General features: G+C 34.8%; 1 pseudogene; it reads right to left on the bottom strand.

Moving 5' to 3' along the window:
- Positions 1-879: 879 nt before the first annotated feature.
- LOC111733157 lies at positions 880-998 on the bottom strand (annotated as a pseudogene).
- Between the last annotated feature and the right edge of the window lie 18,105 nt (positions 999-19,103).

The raw sequence follows: 19,103 nt of genomic DNA, 5'->3' as shown, positions 1-19,103 counted from the left end.
TTTCTATTTGTTTTAGGTGCAAGTTTAGATGGTTTATTTGAGATTTTTCTTGTTTCTTGAAGTAAGGCTTTATTTCCTCTTAGTACTGCTTGTCCTATAGTATTGGTATGTTGTAATTTTTTGTTGTCTCCATGTATTTTTAATTTTTTTCTTTGATTTTTTTGTTGGTCCAGTAGTTGTTCAATAACACGTTATTCAATCTTTACACATTTGTGATTTTCCACCTTTCTTTAGGTAGTTGATTTCCAGTTTCATACCATTGCTACCAGAAAAGATATTTGATATGATTTCAACTTTAAATTTATTGAATTTTGAAATTTATTGAAATTTACTGTTTTGTGTCCCAACATATGGTCTGTCCTTAAAAATGTTCAACTGGCACTTGAGAAGAATGTATATTTTGCTGCTTTTGGGTGGGATGTTCTATATACATATCCATTATGTTTATCTGATTTAATGGATCATTTAAGGCTGACGTTACTTGTTGACTTTTTGTCTGGATCTATTTATTAATGTAAGTGGGGTATTAAAGTTTTCTACTATTATTCTGTGACTGTCAATTTCTCTCTTTAGGTCTGTTTATAATTGCTTTATATATTTTGATGCTCCTATGTTGCATGCATATATCTTAACTGTTTTGTCTTCTTAATGGGTTGTCACTTTTATTATTAAATAATGTCCATTTTGTCTCATTACCTTTTTTGGGTTAAAATCTATTTTGTCTGATATTAATATCACTATACTCACTTACTTTTGGCTACCATTTGCTTGGAGTATCATCTACTCTTCACTTTGAACCTATATTTGTCTTTAGAGCTGAGATGGGTCTCCTGAAGGCAGCATATAGTTGGGTCTTCTTCTTTTTTTTTTTTTTTTTAATGCCTACAGCACCTGGTCTTCCTAGGTGGTCTCCCATCCAAATACTAACCAGGCCCAACCCTGCTTAGGTTCCAACATTAGACAGGATCAGGTGTGTTCAAGGTAGCATGGCTGTAGACTGGGTCTTGTTTTTTATTCCATCTAGCTACTTTGTGACTTTTGATTGATGAGTTCAATTCATTTACAATTAGGGTGACTATTAACATACGAGGACTTATTACTGCCATTTTGTCTTTTGTTTTCTGATCACTCTATATCTCCATTACTTCTTTTCCCTTGTGTTTCTGTCTGCCATTTAAGTTTGGTGTAGCTTTTTATGATATTTTTCTCAGTTTTATCTTTTTTTAAAATTTCATATCTCTGCTCTGGATTTTTGTTTTGTGGTTATCATGAGGTTTGTATAAAAGTCTCATAAATAAAAGTTTTTTTTTCTGCTGATAGCATTCTATCTTCATTTTCCTGCACAAGTTCTGTCTTTTTCTCCTCACTTTTTATGTTTTTGTTGTCAATTTTTTTTTTTTTTATGTTGGAGTTCATTACCAAATTGAAGTAGCTATAGTTATTTTTAATGCTTTTTCCCTTTAACCTTTTGCAATAATTGTTTAGTACCCTAATCTAAATTAAAATTGTGATTTTCTGATTCTGTCTATTTATCACCTTACTAAAAATTTTGTATACTTTCGCCTTTTTATTTCAGGTAGAAGAGCTTCTTTCAACATTTCTTGTAAGACAAGTCTATTAGTGGTGAACTCCCTCAGCTTCTGTTTGTGAAAGTCTTTATTTCTCCTTCATAACTAAAGGATAACTTTGCTGAACAGAATATTCTTGGCTGGCAATTTTTATCTTTCAATATTTCAGATATGTCATTTCATTTTCTTGGCCTGTAGAGTTTCTGCTGAGAAATTTGCTGATATCCTAATGAGTGTTCCTTTGCAGGTTATCTTTTGTTCCTCTGCTGCCTTGAAATTCTTTCTTTATCATAGGCTTTTGACAGTTTTAATATAATGCATCTTGGAGAAGGTCTTCTTGCATTGAGATAATTGTTTTATTTATTAGCTTAATTGACTTGTATATCCAGTTCCTTCCCTGGGTATGGGATGTTCTCAGCTATTATTTCTTTAAATAAGCTCTCTAATCCCATCTCTCCATCTTCTCCTTCTGCAATACCCATTATCTTTATGTTGCCTTTTCTGATGGAGTTGGATAGTTCTCATAAAATTTCTTTATTTAAAAAAACACAAATTTTCTCTCCTCTTCCACCTGAATCATTTCTAGATTTCTATCTTCAGGCTCGCTAATTCTCTTCTCTGTATGATATGCTCCATTTCCAATACATTCTTCATCTCATTTATGTTCTTCAGTTTCAGAATTTTTGTTTTGTTCTTTTTCAGACTTTCAGTTTCCTTGGTAGAGTATTTCTTTTGTCTATTAACTTTAATCCTATGCTCATTGAATTGCCATTCTGAGTTTTCTTGTAGCTCATTGAGCTTCTTCATGACAGACATTTTGAATTCTCTATCAGAGCACAATCTTCAGTGACTTTAAGTGTGGTTTCTGGAGAATTGTCCCTTTGTTTTGTGATACCATGTTATCTTAATTTTCATAGTGCTTGATAAATTGTTCCTCTGCTCATACATTTGGAGTAGCAAACACTTTGTTATTTAGGTAGAGTTTTGTTTACTTTGATTCTAAGTTCAATAAATTGATGATCAGAGGCATTTCTTTTGTATTCTAGTAGATGGCGCTATAGTACAAGATTTTGGATTCTCTTATCTGAGTTGCCTGTGGCTATATTCCTGAGCCAGCATTTTCCATGCTTCATCGCCTCTGCCAGAGGTGAAGCTGGTGCCCTTGTTGTCACTTCTTGTGCCACCCCCCACACACCCCAGGTTGCTTGTGTTTCTGTGGTCGTGAGTGATGCTGCCAAGGTCACTGGGATGTCAGGCACCTCTGCCGCAACCAGAATGACTTGGATCATAGGCAGTGCTTCCTGGGCAGTGGGAAGGGGAGCGTTGAGGGGCAGGGGAGCTAGGGTCACAGGTGCCTTCACCACGTCAGGGATCGTCAGGCTCACTGTTGCCACCACTTTGGGTGGGGAGACCTAAGTTGCTGGCTCCAATGCCACTGCTGCTGCTTGGCTTCCTGTGGCCATGGAGCATAGTTGTGGCAGGGAGTCAGGGTTGAGTATATGGCCTTTGCTGCTGCTCCTGGAATCTCTGGGTTTATGAGTACCACCTCAGTGGGGGTGTGGGGCTGGAGGTAGGAGAGTGGGGGTTAGGGAAGGTGTAGGATGGAGTAGAGGTTGGGGCTTGTGGGGCTGTAGTCATGGGCACCAACTTAGCTGCTGTTTAAAATTTTTTTTTTTTTTTTTGCTGAGGCCATGTTGAAGGAAGGCCCTACATCTCCTAGAGCTACCATGTTCACTGGCACTGCAGGTTCAGTCACCGCAATGGGGTTTAAGTGTGGATCACAGGTGCTGCCTTTACTGTTACCTGAGTTCTTCCTCCTCTATATTTTTTAATCCACCCACCTTCAGATGTACAGATATGTGTATCTCTCTGGTGTTCTGATGTGTTGAGCAGAGGAACCCTTACTGAGTTCTAGATGTCCCACTACATGTACATTGAAGGTAAGAGGTAAAATGAGCGTCTCCTCCCACCATGATGCTCCCATTCAGCCCTGCCTCCTGTTTCTATTATCAGATTTAACAGGCAGCAATTGACATTGATAACAAAATGACCAAATAAGATGTTTTTGCCTTTTAAAAGTTTGGCTGCTCTGGTAAATATAATCTTAATTTTAGAAATTTGTGTTTATCAATCAATTTCTTTTCCGGCTTAAACCGGCCTTTTTTGTTTTACCTCACTCAACTTTACTTAGTTATGTTTGCATTTTTGGGGGATTATAGTTTGGTAACAATGAAGTTCCTACCACAATCTAGTCTATAAAGCACCCTTTCTACTTACAATCAAATAATACAAGGCCCTAGAAATTTAGCCAAGCAAATAATTAAAAAATAGTATGGTCGGTCAATCAATAAAATTAGATAACACTCTGCTTGTCATAAGCTGTATTGTATATTATTTCATTTTCACATGCTTTAGTACATAGTTAATGTATATAGGGATCTGACTTGGTTAGGTGCTAGATTTGGGATAGAAATTTAGAAAGCATGAAATAAGAGAGTTTTTGTCTCTATGGAGTTAATATTACTGCATAAATTCTTATATTTTCTCAAGCAGAGAAAGAGAGATAAGTTATAGAAGAGGTGGAAAGCACTGTTTTTTGTTTGTTTGTCTATGACTATTATAATTAAAAATAAAAGAATAGTTTAATCATTGGATATACAATAATGTGAGGCTTTGATTAGCCAAAAAAGTATCATTATAATCTGAGAGTTTTATGATAGCTGGAAAAGGGAAAATAAGGAAATGTGTCATGATGGTTATTAAATATTAAGTATAGAAAAAATGAAGTAGAGGAAGTGGGCTTGCTTCCAGATATGACTCGAACTAAGGAGAGCTCTCTATGGGGTAATAGGGAGCACAAAATCATATTGGACAATGATAAACCTCTGAATATAGCTGTACATAATTTGAAACTATGTCAGACATTTATCTGCCATAATAAATCTTTCACAATGACAAAACATTGAATATGTGCCTATACAGCAACGATAAAACTGTTTACATTAAAAAAAGCATTCCAATCTGGGCATGGAGTATGGCTTTTGCTACTTTCTTTAGAAGTAAAATGGATTATTTACAGTAGTTGTAATCTGATGAGAAAAATGTCCTTTGAATTTTAAAGTTATGTTTAAAAATGGACTATTATTTTGATCTTTTCCTGCACCAGGGCACTGAATCTCTTGGTTTGTATTGCCCATCAGCCTTATGGTCTGCTCCTTCCTAACTCAATTTATTTCACAGTTGACCACACAGTCTTGTGTTTCAAGCCCTCTGTGATTCTCTGGTGTCTTTGTCAGTATAGCATATCTGCCTTTTTCTTCATATAGCCCTGAGCATGCCACCTTATCTACTCTATGGTGTTTCAGAATGCTATTAACATGGGGAAATTTTGATGACTTATCGAAGCATAAATCTTGGTTTCAACAAGTCTCTCTATTTGAGATGGATGTTAAATTTACTTATAATTGCCTCCCAATCAAGAACCTGCTCCAAATTCTTTCCTTCTTTCAAATATAAAAACAAAACAAAATAGTCAACAACAACAAAACTTCACCTTACTCTTTGTAGTTGACCATTCTTTACTGAAAAGCTATCCAATATGGACTTGCCAAATTTCCATTTTCTCCACTCAAAAATTTTTTCTTGATTTGATTCGATCCCAGTGTTTTCCACCTTCTTCTTTAATGCCTAGAGTTCATGGCAGGTTAGAAAGTATACTCCCAGATGATTTTATTTTCAAATATAAGCTATGGAGGAAAAATTAGCACTTTATTAAATTAGCTTCATACATACTTGAGCTTAAAAATATATGATGGGAAATGATACTCTTTGTAGTTAAATATGTGTTCAAAAGGATATGCTTAAGGCTATGTATTGTGATCTAATAGCAAAACAAAACAACCAAGTATCTATTAGTAGGGCACTGGTTAAACACATTAAGGTAAATATACAACATAAAATATTTGCGACTGTAAAAAGAACCAAGGAATACCTCCAGGTACAAATATGGAATGATATTGAAAATAAACTGTAGATGAAAAGATAAAAGTGAAGACAGAGTTTAAACTATATAACTAGGGAAAGGGAAGAATATTAATATATACTTCATTTGCTTATATTTTCAAAATCAAACAGAACAAATTAAAATATAAAAATTATTACTTATAAGAAAGAAGAAAGGATATTGGACACAGGAGATAGGATGGAATAAAGACCGTGTATATGCGCCATGTTATTATTATTATTTTTTACTTTAGAATCTTTATGTTTAATGTAATTTTACATAGTTAAAGACAAAAATTAACCTAATTGTGTATCAAGTTGCCAGAACCACACAGTAAATGATTACTTCAAACTATTTTAAATGCTCAGTATTTTAAATTTACACTCCAGTGAGATATAAGGACAAATAGAACCAAAACAAAAACAAAAAAAAACCCTCTCCAACTTCACTTTGGTAGTCTTATTGTTAATATCTTGATTTTTAAACTACCATAGGTAAAAAGTAAGATAAAATCAATATAAATTACGTTAATGTAATCAGAAACCAATATTTTCAGTATAAAATAATGCAGACACTGTAAAGAATCATATTCTCTTTGTCACAACTGATTATTTATAATGTTTTGTCTGAATTAGTGTTGAAATAACTCAATGAACTTTTAATTCTTATAACAGGTTTGCATTTATTTAGGAATAAGAAACTGCGTGTATATAGAGTTAATACATATTATATAATTATACACATATAATATAAATATTCTACACCTTTTTTCTTAAAAATGAAGATTTCTTAGTTCTATCTACCCAAAGTTTTGAAAGCAATGAGAAAGATATAAGTAAAGAAAGTAAATTAAAAATCAAAGCCAATTTGAAAGAAAGGACTTGTGAAAACATGTCCATACTCTTATTAATGTAGAAAATTTTCTCTATATTCAAAAAACCAGGAATATTATTCAGCCAGAAAAAAAAAGGAAATCTTGCCTTTTGTGACAACATAGATAAACCTTGAGGGCATTATGCTAAATGTCAGACAGAGAATGAGAAAGAAAATACCGTGATTTCACTTATACGTGGAAATTAAAAATAAATAAATAAAATTTTAAAATAAGCTCATGGATACTGAGAACAGATTGGTGGTTGTCAGAGACTGAGGGTGGGAGGTGGGTGAAATGGGTGAATGTGGTCAAAATGCATAACCATCCAGTTATAAAATAAACAAGTCACGCTGGTATAATATACAGCATGGAGACTGTAATTAATACTATATGGCATATTTGAAGGTTGCTAAAGGAGTAAATCTTAAAAATTTTATTACAAGAAAAGCATTTGTAATTACGTATAGTGACAGGTGTTAACTGGTCTTATTGTGGTGATCGTTTTTTTGCAATATACACAAATATTGAATTGTTATGTTAGACACCTGAAACTAAAATAATGTCAATTATATCAGTAAAAAAAGTAGTCATACCTTCTATAATCAAAATTAATTGAGTGAGCTTCCTGATTTGCTGTATTTTGGAGGATCACTCCCGCTAAATACTCATTGATTTCAGGTTGCAGTTGGTATGTTACTGGAAATTTCTGCCCCCAGGGATATGGGAGTTGTCTTTCTATAATTCACTATAAAGACTTTTTTTTTGATATCTTGTGTCAGAAAGTGAACTAGAAGTGAGTTTACATTTGAGTTTATATTTAGGATTTGGGATTAACTACAAAACAAGTTTGGATACAACCTCTACGTGCTTAACACGCTAACACTTATAAAAGGGCATAGCTTAAAATCAGTACGCAACACATGGTAGCTGAATAAAGAAACACTGATTCACATCTTTTAATATGAAAAGATGTTTAATATTTTTTGCCTTGCAATCATCCCAAGTATATTAATTGGATATCAAAAGAAATTCTAACAGTGCATATAATATAAATATGAAAACCACAAGTGCAACCCACATGTGTAATTTTAAATCTTGTAGCCACTTTTCTTAGAAAGTAGAAACAAATAGATACGATTTATTTAAATGATACATTTTATTTAGCTCACTATACCAAGATATTATCATTTCTGCACATATTCAGTATAAAATATTGAAATATTTTTGTTCCTTTTTAAATACTAAATCTGAAACTCAGTGTGTATTTTATACTTACAGCACTTCTCAATTTAGACTAATTGCAAAACAGGTACTAAATAGCCAAATATACAGTGGCTGTAAGCAAATTGGATATAACTATTTGCAGCAGGACATGTCTTCATAATTCAGTTGGGAATCCTGATTTATTTTTCTGTTTACTTCAGTGGAGGTTTTCATTCCACTTCTTTTTATCATCCCAAATATTCTAATCAATATACTAATTTTTGGTTAACTGTTTTCTTGGTCAAATTGAAGTGCTGAATTTGTAAGGTCTTGAAGCATTTGGCCTAGAGCTGCCACCATGGACATCACACCATAAGTCAGCCGAAGGTATATAGAGCATTGGAGAAAAGCAGACCTCTACTGGATAATGTAAGAGCCACACAGAAACAACTAAAACTAGTTCCTATGATAGTATTGACGTGTGTGTGTGTGTGCACGCATGCGCGCGCTTATTATGGGGGGATGGAGAAAGGAAGTAGAGTAAGGTCTTTCTAAATGAAACATTTGTACCTTCCTTCATTGTTTATGTTTTCTAGAAACACTTTTCATGGATTTGCAGTTGAGAGGATAAACTAGAAAGAGTATCTATATCAGTTATAAACTCTTGAGACCGTCCTTTCTGCTGTCTGGACTCACACTGCAGGCTCTCGATGGACCTCCCACTCCTGCTGTGGTGATTTGCCTCCACGATCACAGGAGAATTCTTAACATCATAGAGTTGGACTGCTTTTCATTTTTTGTTTGTGAGCAATTGAAATCTTTGACGGTTTTTGATTTTTTTCTCAGCATTTAACAAAGGAAATGACATCAACAGGCCATTCCTAAACCTGTAAGGTATAGCCTGAGCCATATCAATTCTTTCTCAAACACCTTTTCTTCACTGGGACAAGAAGGATTTGGCTGTCACCAGTTAGTCCCTCTTCCATTTCCTGGAGTACACAGCTGAGAACTGGCATTTCTGGAACTAATGCTTTCTTTCATTCTCTGCCTGGGCTACGGGAGAATGTGTAACCAGATCTCCATTTCCATTATCAACTCACAGAGCTTCCTACTCAGCAGGTCAGTGGTGCACTGGATCATTGAATTCTCTCCGTTTATACTCTTCTAGCTCTGCCTCATCTCCCTAGCATCTTTCTAAAAGAGCATATTCCCTAGGATCCTCTCCAGTCACATGCAAGCCTATGTAACACCCAACACATAAGAGCCCTAGATGCTGAAGTGTTAACCAGTTCCTATGTTTTGTTATTATGAATGTGAATGAATTAAAGGACAATGATATAGTAATATGTAATCTGATTAACTTTTGGGTATACTGTTGTTTATAAATTCTCTAGAGAGAATGTCAGAGAGGAAAGATTAATTTGAGGCTAGAATAGTAAGAGAAGGCACTCCCTCTGCTTATGATCCCCTTTTCTAACAGTCACATCTGCATGGTAAATCCCAGTAGACTCAGAACTGCTGGGTAGACACTCCTGCTCTTTAGCATACCAGTGACTGATTCCATATCTCTGGTGTTTTCCAACTATCAATAGAAGTGTTTTCAGTAAACTACAGTACTTATTATTTAAGTAGTAAATGATACCTTTTCAATTCTAAGTTTTATCATTTATCCTACTTGTCATAATCTATATTTACAGATTATTTAAACAACAGTCAACAATGAGTTCTTCAGAATATGAGCTTTTATTCTGCCTTTTAAAATAAATAGATGTGTATGTACTAATTTGTGCAAATACCACTTGTTCCCCTTTGCTGCCATTTCTGTGACAGCAGTATGCAGGACCTTTCTTTAAGTGATTATATTCTGATGGGAAAACAGCCAAACAAAAACTGTCAGCTATTTCACATACTTTCTAAAGCTATTTGTATTTAGAAATACAAATTAACATCTAATGTGAAGACTTATAAATATGGGTGAGTAATGTGCTATAAATGTGCATTTTATTTTCTCTAAGCTTTAGGCAAAATAGACTGAAATTTGCCTGCTGAATTTTTTTAAAGTGGGTTATGTGGTTTTATGGCATTAAGATTGAATAGAATCATAGTAAATTGACATGCCTAGTAATTAAACAAACAAAAAAAGACATAAAAGAGTCAAGATACCCCACCCTGTTTTTATCCTCTGTTAGAAGAGTTACTCTTTAAGTTCTTTCTTGATTTGTGAACTCAGAGAAGATTTTCTACTGAAAAAAAAAAAAAAAAGCCAGATTGTTATTTAGGGTCTTAGAGGTCTCACAGCTCAGTTTCTGACAACACTGTCAGCTGGAGAGTGCCTTGCCTTTGTTCTTTTTGGAGGCTGGAGAGGCAAGTTTCTGACAGAGATAAGTTTCAATGTTCTATTTATTTGTCATTTGGCCTTTCAATTGGGTGTAATTTATAAATAGCAAATCATTAATATGCTGAGTAGTTTAAAGAGCTTTTAAAACCACTTGAGAATGGTATAAAGAGATTGTTCTTGTTTTCTTGCTGTGACAAAGAAATGAGGGGAAAATATTAGTCACTGGCATGTTACAAGAAGCATCGTGCACTTTTTATGTTCTCTTCGAATGGATGGGTCGTTCCACTGAACAAGGAGTGGAAACTGTCATTCCTGGGTCATATAATGAAACACAATTCTCTAGTTTCTAACAAACAATTTTGTGAATGTTTTTCACAAAATTTAATGCTTTTGGGTATAGTGACATAACTAACATTTAATGAGGTATTCAATTTATAGGTGCTTTCACTTAAATTCCTAGCATTGTAAAGTATGTTCAAGTATATATTTTTACTTGAACAAAATCAATTATGTTTTTGGTTCAATGCTAGGTGATGAAACTGTGAATGTGTTAATTATGAGGAAGACGTTGTTCTTTTTTGTAGTGAAAATTATAGGTATAACCCAGGGACACTATTAGAGGCTACTTTGACGCCCTCTATGGAACAATTGTAGCTTCTTGGGGACTCAGATTACTTTGTATAGTATGATTCTTGATCTATGTGGTAACAGAAAAGATTTTAAGTTTCTTGGCTATCTGATTCTGAAATGGAAGGAATACATGAAATACATGAAAACATCTTGGGCTCAGGAAGTTATATGAAATTTTGTTAATATTGCCTCTTATTTATTTCACGTGTTTGTTTCCACCGCCGCTGCCTTAGTCTAACTTACCAATGTTCACTTAACTGGGCTCCCCACACTCACTCTAACTCCATTCCAGTCCATCCTCTGATATGTGCTAGAGGAGACTCATGGAATGCCAATGTGAACATCCTTCACCCCTTGATTAAGGGCCTTCAACGACTTTTTATAACTCTTAGGGCAAAAATCAAAACCTCATGAGTCTTACATGGCCTGATATCTGGTCTGTCCCTGGTCTTCAGTCCTAGGTATCACACACTTCCTCTGCCTATTTCTATGTTTCAGCCACACTGAGTTTCTTTTACTTTTTGGGGGGTGGGGTGGGGGAGGGAATTGGCACATCCTATTCTCTGCCTGGGACACTTTTCCTTCTACGCTTTGTTTATTGAACTCCTAATCATTCATCTGTAGTTCAAACATCACTTCCTCTGGCAAGTCTTTTCAAACTCCCAAATGAGGCTAGGTTCTTTCATTAAATGCTCTCATTTTTCAAAGCCTGTATCTGAGTATGTCATTATTCATTCAGTCATGAAACTATAATTGACCCTTGAACAACACAGGTTTGAACTGCATGATTCCACCTATATGAGAATGCTTTTAATAAATACTATAAATATATTTTCCTTAAGAATTTTTAAATGTTTTCTTTTTCTAGCTTACTTTATTCTAAGAATAGACTATGTAATATATATATATATATATATATATATATATATATATATATATATATATATATATATAAAACATATATTTTGTATGATATATAATTGACTACATTATCAGTAAGGCTTCTGATAAGCTATTACTAGTTAAGTTTTAGAGAGTCAAAAGTTATAGGTGAATTTTCAGTTGCATGGGGGTCAGCACCTCTAAGCCCCATGCTGTTCAAGGGTCAATTGTATTGATTCATTTCTACCTATCCAATGAGATAGCTGAAACATAAGTTACATGGGGAAGAAACCATAGCTGCACTCTATTTTTCTCCTTGCATTCAGCACACTGAGTTTTGTACTATAATAGGGACTGAGCAATTATCTGCTGAATGAATGAGTGAATGAATGAATGACTATAAGTACATAAATAAGTGCCCAGACAAAAGGATCCATCTCTCAGAAGAAAATAACCAGACAAGAGATATATTTTGGTGCCATTTTGAAATAAGTTGTATCATGCAACTTATTATAAGACTTGTGAGAAGCACTATGGAAGTTTGGTGAAGAATTCAGCAGATACTGTGCCAAGAGCTGTCCTCTGGCACTAATGCTGAAGGAATTACACTGAGTTCTCCAGAGCTCAAGGGATGAAAATTTGCTTGAGAGACCACCAAGGGAATCCTTGAGCGTCAATGTCTTTGGGAAGAGCCTCTGCCATTTGGGATGGATGGATAAAAATCTGAAGCTGAACAATTGTCCTGAAAGAGAGAAACTAGAAGAAAAGAGTAGTGGGCTCAGAGCATCTGTCAGAATGGAACAGTGGGAGGAGAAGATGTAGAGCGGAACAGCAAAATGTGTGTGTGTGGGGAGGGGGGCATGTATGTGTGGATGTCTCTGCAGAAACAGAAAAGGGATGGCTCAGCTTAAAGTGGCAGGAGGAACAAAGAAGGAATGTATCTTCTCTAATTGCTCTCGATGCTCTAGACTAAATCATCTTTGGCATTTGGAAAAAAGAAAAATGGAGGCTGTGAGAAGTTTGGACAAATAATAAGTTCTCACTAGGCACTGGATGGTTTTAGAAATCTGTATAATTTGAAGGCCTAAAGTCTTGAATTAATTAGAGCTTTTGGACTAAGGGTAAGTCTTGGGTACACAGCACTGGACCAAGAGTTAGGCAAGTAGGAAATGTGTTAATAACAAATAGCTATTTTCAAGCCAGGAAACCATGGCACAGATTACAGACTAGTTAGGACCTATAAATATATTTTTCTATTCCTTCTGGAACCTCTTAGGGATAAGACTGCAGAGCCATTATTTTCTAGACCTCAATACCAAAACACTCACAAAAGGGTTCCATGAACCAAACAAACCTGCCATTTCAGTCTCTTTCAATTCTGTGGTACCCTTATATCCAATCTAAGTGACTTAACACAGATAATAATGAACCTGAGAATAAAACTGAGCAGCATCCTTCTCTGTAGTCAGTGATAATTTTTATTTGTTGATTTGTCATTGTGGTGGTTCAAAGAAATCTAGAATTTCAGGAAATATTTGGGCTAGTTACCTTACTTAATAGAATGGTTTGCTTTATGTTACCTCAAAGTATAATATAGTTCACTAAACACAATTTGCAAGTCACTTTCCTTCCATCCAGCTCTGAGAAGTTCCACTAATGTTCCTCTATTTGGATAAGAAGGTGCAGTTGACTGGGGCATCTTCTAATCTTTATTAAAGTTAGAAGCTATGTTAATAGATATGTTAACAGTAATTTGATACACCAAAGAATACTCCAAAAGATGTTTCCACAGAGTAATTCCTCAGGGTTGATGAGGGAGAGAAGGAAGCCAGTCCTTGCAAAGCCCTGTCATTTTTTAAAATCTGATTTAATTCTTCAGCAACCTATGTTATTATAATCATCCCTACTTTACAAACAAGTAAATAATGTTCAGGTATATTAAATCATTTGTCCATTGATACATAGATTATAAATAAAACTGGAAGCTAATTATATCTGCTTCTATATTCCCTATAATGTATTCATCTTTTCTTGAGTTTCAAGCCAATTTAGGGTAAGAGAACTTGGGATGAAGAAAATGAAGAAACCAAATAGTGTCACCATTGTTTATTCATCTTATAAGCCCTTCATATTATGGGATTTCCTGATGATTTTTCTATGATATGCCTGCCTGGAGAAAACTCTGTATTACCTGGGAAGCGGTCCTAGAATCAAAGATACCATACCTAAGGCCATGGAGGTAGTGAAAGAACATAACATTTTGATTAGCCTAAGAGGAAAACCATGTTAACAGTGGAAGTTTATCCCCTGAGGGAAAGTGATGCATGAAAATTTCTGCTCAGGCAAACAGAAGCTCCTCAATTTCCATGAAAAAAATAAGAGCTCTGCTTTTGACGTTGGAATATGTCCATTAGGTATCATTATACTAGTTGGATATACTAGTAGGACACCGAATATTCTAGATTGGCATTTAGGGAGATAGTTAGTTTAGAGAAATACATTTAGGAATCACTGGCATATACACAGGTGTTTAGAATCATTATACTAGATAAGATAACCTGGGAAAAGTATGGAGAGTCGGGATGCCCAGGTTGGTTGTGTAAGATAGCGGAAAGGGAATATGCACACAGCACAAAGAAGAGTTTACTAGCAGGATACAAGTTCAACCAGTTTCTGGCTATCATTTCGGTAAGTTAGGTCTGTCTACTTTAATCCAAATTAATATCTCCCTAATAACTGAATATGTGCTTAAACATACCAATACCTAGATTCATAAAGTATATTTTATAACTAACATAATATTTAGCAGATCTGTATACATTTCTTGAGATTATAGTCATAAAATAATAAATCAGGCCAATCAGTGCTGGCACATAATAAAAGCTTAGAAAGTACTTTTTTTTTTTTTCATTAACTAAAATGTCCTTACCAGAGAGATTATGTTTTCTTCTGATGTTCTGACTTTTGCTAACTATACAGTATTACGTAGAAACTTGACATTACTTGGAAAATTTCAAACAGGCTTATATTGACTGTTAGTCATAACAAACACATATGCAGAGACACAGGCACATACACAATACAGTTTTGCAAAGTGGACATCGGCCAAAATAATTTTAAAATTAGGAAGCATCGCTTACCAGCTGTGTTTTAAAAACTAGTATGATTTTATTGTGTGTGTGTGTGTTTAACAAGCTAAGTTTTTTTTTTTTTTTAAATTTTGATTAACATTAGTCAAGGTTTTAACATTAGCAGCTCTTAAGACTGATTATGCTTTGGACACCTTAGGATGTCAATCCTCTCCTCAGGCAGTCTGATGTATACCAGGGAGCCAGGAGGAAATACCTTGATTATAAAGTTATCCAGGTTATTTTCAAATAATTGCAAGTAAACAGGAAGCAATGAACTGACATTCTCAAATATTAAAAAAAAATGTAATCCCATTGTTTCTGTGATTTGCAAAGTTACTATAGCAATTATTGCTTGTTTATTCAAAAGCTGCTTAATTTATACAAGCAAACTTTTCTTTCTGCTTGATGAGAGTATTCGCCTACTTTTGGCCAAACTGAGTAATTTGTAGTCAGCCCTCACTACGTAAAGGGATATGATAAAACAGAGTCTGTACATATCATGCAGAGCTAGTCTCTCCACCAAAACCTGTATCTCTTGAAATAGGATCTACCTGCTGTTAAGGTCAAATGGTTTAGATTTATAATGGGGGGAAAAAGCCTATGGAATTTAATCTAAGTGATGGCTCACCATCTCCCCTATGTTTAATGCCTGTCTGTGAGAAGATATTGACATTATTGCCAGGCATGCAAGTTTATCTGTGACAAGATGAGAGGAAATACAAAACCACACTGAAATACTATACTTAATCTTGACTATTTCATCATAAGAGGAAATGCATAATCCTCAAAAATGCTTGGAAGATCAACTAATATTAGTAAGAACCAAACTTATAAGGATATAAATATTTAAAATGTTTAGTGATAGGAGATAAACTCTATTAAGACTTCTTAAAAAGACATAGTGTTCAGATGAAACTAAAGTTCTAGTGCCCATCTCTGCTTGCTCAAGACCTGACCAGCTGTTGACACTAAGACTCAAACTTGAGGTTCATCCCGGTCAGTTCTTGACTAAACTGGACGTCCTAGACAAATATTGGGATCCTCATTTATACTGTCCAGTAAGCATCTGCAGTGATCAGATTTGGTAAGGCTGGGGGAATCCAGAGGTTCTTCAACCCATCTCTTACTTCCCATTTCAGTTGGATTTAATCTGTCTGAATATGCTCTGGGTTTCTAGCCCAGCAATTTGTTAGCTTTCCAGATAATTGCTGTAACTTTGAGCTTTATCCTGAATCTCAATATATGAGTAGCTTCTACTCTAATACAGTATATTATTTAACTTCTCTAAGTTTTATTCCTCTTTATTGTAAAGTGGAGATGATTGTAGTTTTAGTTCCTCCTACCTCATATGTTCTAAGAAATACGTGGGATAACATATAATGTGCGTAATGTAGTGCATACCACATAGCATTTTTTTTATACATAATGGCAGTTATGCTCTCTGTAATGACCTAGCGTGACTTTCACTGAGGCCCTAATTGAATTTCTTAGTCACAAAGCACAAAGGAAGGAACTGTTGGGTACTAGGAAGTCTGCATTATACAAAGACAGTAGAGTCATTTCAGATTGACAACAAAAGGTTTCTGTGTTTTTTTTTTACCATTATTCTTATAGGGTATGGGCTAGTCAAATATAAACATTTCGTTGCCTTTGACAGTGGAATCTAGGTCTTTTATAATTTATATTCCTCTTATATTGACACTGGAATAGCAAGAAAAATAAAGATGATACTCTTTATGGAGACCATTGTATAATTGTATACAATTTATATATGATTCAAACTTACAATACTGTTGCATTCAAAAATCATATTTCAATAGCTACCTCTTCCTGCCACCATCTCCAAATTAAAAAAGCAATTTTATTCTTTAATTATACAGCTTGAGGATCCAATTGGTAACTTCTAGCAATACTTTCCTACTTTCTATTCTCTCCTTTCCAATTTTTTATACCTCTTCCACATTCTTCAGAGATCCATTTGCTACAGTTCCCCAGAAATGCAATACCTTTATTCTTTCCCTTCTCTTGTTTTATCTCCTCTTATTTACATATATTGTCATGACTGACTTTTGCATGGTTATTTCTTCCATCTTCTGCCTCCTGGGTGTTGGCCTTCTCTGCCCACTCAGTAAGTCTTCATAATCAGAATCTATTACCTGACTTGATAAAGACAAATTCACCCTGAGGTCACAGGGCAGAGCAGGTACAGGTAAGGATGACTAGGTTATTAATCTTAGTAGTAGTCTAGCCTTGCAGATAATGAGGAGAGAGATTCGTAGGGATGGGGAGAGTTGAAAAAGAATGGAGATGGCTGGGAGTTGTGACACCATTACAACGTCAATAATTTTTAGTCTTCAGATTATCACAAAAATGATACCTATAAGGTAGACTTTAATATTTTATTTTTACAGGTGAGAAAACTGAGACTCAGAAAATTTACATTATTAGCCCATGCAAACACAACTAATATTTTTCCATGTCAAATCTGTCTAACTATGGCCTTTGTTTTTTCCCATCATTGTGCAATTTCTGTGTTTGTGACATCTGGGATTAGGTTATATTATGAATTGTTAAATAAACAACTTTATTAATTCTATCAACTTATCATACTATTCCATTATATAATGACATATTCCGGAGGGTCTCAGAACTGAAATAATTTTATTTTACTTGTAACAGGACAGCTAAATCAAATATTTTTTCATGCCAAAGTAAAAATAATGTAAATTAAATGAAATTAACAAGCTTAATCAGGAGCTCTTTCATTTTTCGAGTAATGGAAATTTTGTGTCAGAATACAGAACGATCTTATGGGCATTGCTGCAAGAAGCAGAGCCAAAGTTCGTGGGAAATGGGCTGGCAGCAGGTATCTCTCTTTCTGTGTCTGTGTCTATCTCTCTTTCTGTGTCTGTGTCTGTCTCTCTCTTTTGAGCCTTATATACTACTTGTCACTACTGTATGTGTTTGTTTCATTTTTATCTGTCTGAAGACTGACGTTTTGCTATTCTATGTGCATATGTCTCACCATGGCAACCTTCAAATGATATTCTCTGTCTCCCAGTCAACATGACCTTGCAACACAACCTCACAACAATAAAAATCACACTTCTTGTGTCTCTATTCCAAATTCCTTGGCAGGAGACTAGGACTGGCTGAGACTGTTTTAGTTATTTACTCCAGCCCAAATGACTGTGGCCTTTAGGTCAGAGCCTTTTGCTAAATAGCTGCTGCTTCTGAGTCGTGTGAACATGTTTCACTAAAAAGAAGTGTGGACAGAAATAAAATGACTGACACCTAGAAAGAAGAAAGATATTTATGAGGAACCAGAATCCTTATGGTCTAAATGAACCATGGCTTTCAATTTGGGCAGTTTTAGTTGCCTAGCTACTTAGGCTTTATTAGCTGGACTCTTGTGAAAGTTTAACTACGATTGCAAATCCTTGGGCACTGAGTGTGGGGATGTCTTAGATTTAATAATTTTTTTTCTGATAACTCCCCAGTGGAATTCACTGGAAAATATTAAGGAATATCATTTATATTATCTTATTATCATGGGCGGTGGTAGAAGGCAAGGGACTCCTGGGTCAGAGTCAAAACAGTTTACTGCTCAACAGCAATAAGGGTAGCCAGAATATCAGCATTTGTACTGTTTTCCTGAGCCCCAATTGTCATAGGGCAATGCAAAGAGAGACAGGTAACACGTGCAGGAGGTTGTGCTACAGAGGAGGGATTCTGAGCAACTTCTTTTATAACGGACTGTAAGTCTGTCTGACATTCTCCCCAGAGGGAGATAGTATCTTTATTATAGCGGGCTGAAACAAACCTGCCATTTCCCCCAGAGGTAAGTACTATCTTTATTTTTAATACTGTTTTCTGTACACACATTCTTGGAAGATAGTCCAGAACAAAGACAAATAATGTCTGTACTTGCAAAACATGCAGCAACAAGAGAACACAATAGAGAACTATCTCCCAGCAGTTAGGAGACTATCATTTGAAAAAATCACTATAATCTTCAGAAAGGAATAAACTCAAGTGAGAGAGCAGACAGAAAATTTCAAGTACTAAGAAATAAATTAATGCCAGTATTCAATTGATTTCTAAGTTTTTCTTCCTAGTCGGTGAAGGCATTAGAAAAAGACATCATGAAGAAACTCAACTTTAAAAGGCTGGTTTTATATTTTATTTAGTGGTTAAATTAGATCAAATTAATCTTGAGAGAAGTCAATATGACATTAAAAAATCAACTTTTTAAAATTGATTTTATTTCATTCCTGAGACAAAAATTTCTTTACATGATAAGTAGCTTTATTAATTTTCAACTGTCAGGGTTTTATATATCATCAGGGTTGTACTTAATCTTTTAGAATTGGAGTTCGTATCAGTTTCCGATTCGTGAATGTTTGCATTTTAAATTAGTCAGAATTTATGAATGAAAAATGACAATAATTTCTTTCATGATTATATTGCATAG

This window comes from Pteropus vampyrus, unplaced genomic scaffold (assembly GCF_000151845.1).
Source record: "Pteropus vampyrus isolate Shadow unplaced genomic scaffold, Pvam_2.0 Scaffold531, whole genome shotgun sequence".
NCBI lineage: Eukaryota > Metazoa > Chordata > Mammalia > Chiroptera > Pteropodidae > Pteropus > Pteropus vampyrus.
This window is presented reverse-complemented; position numbering and strand designations above follow the sequence as displayed.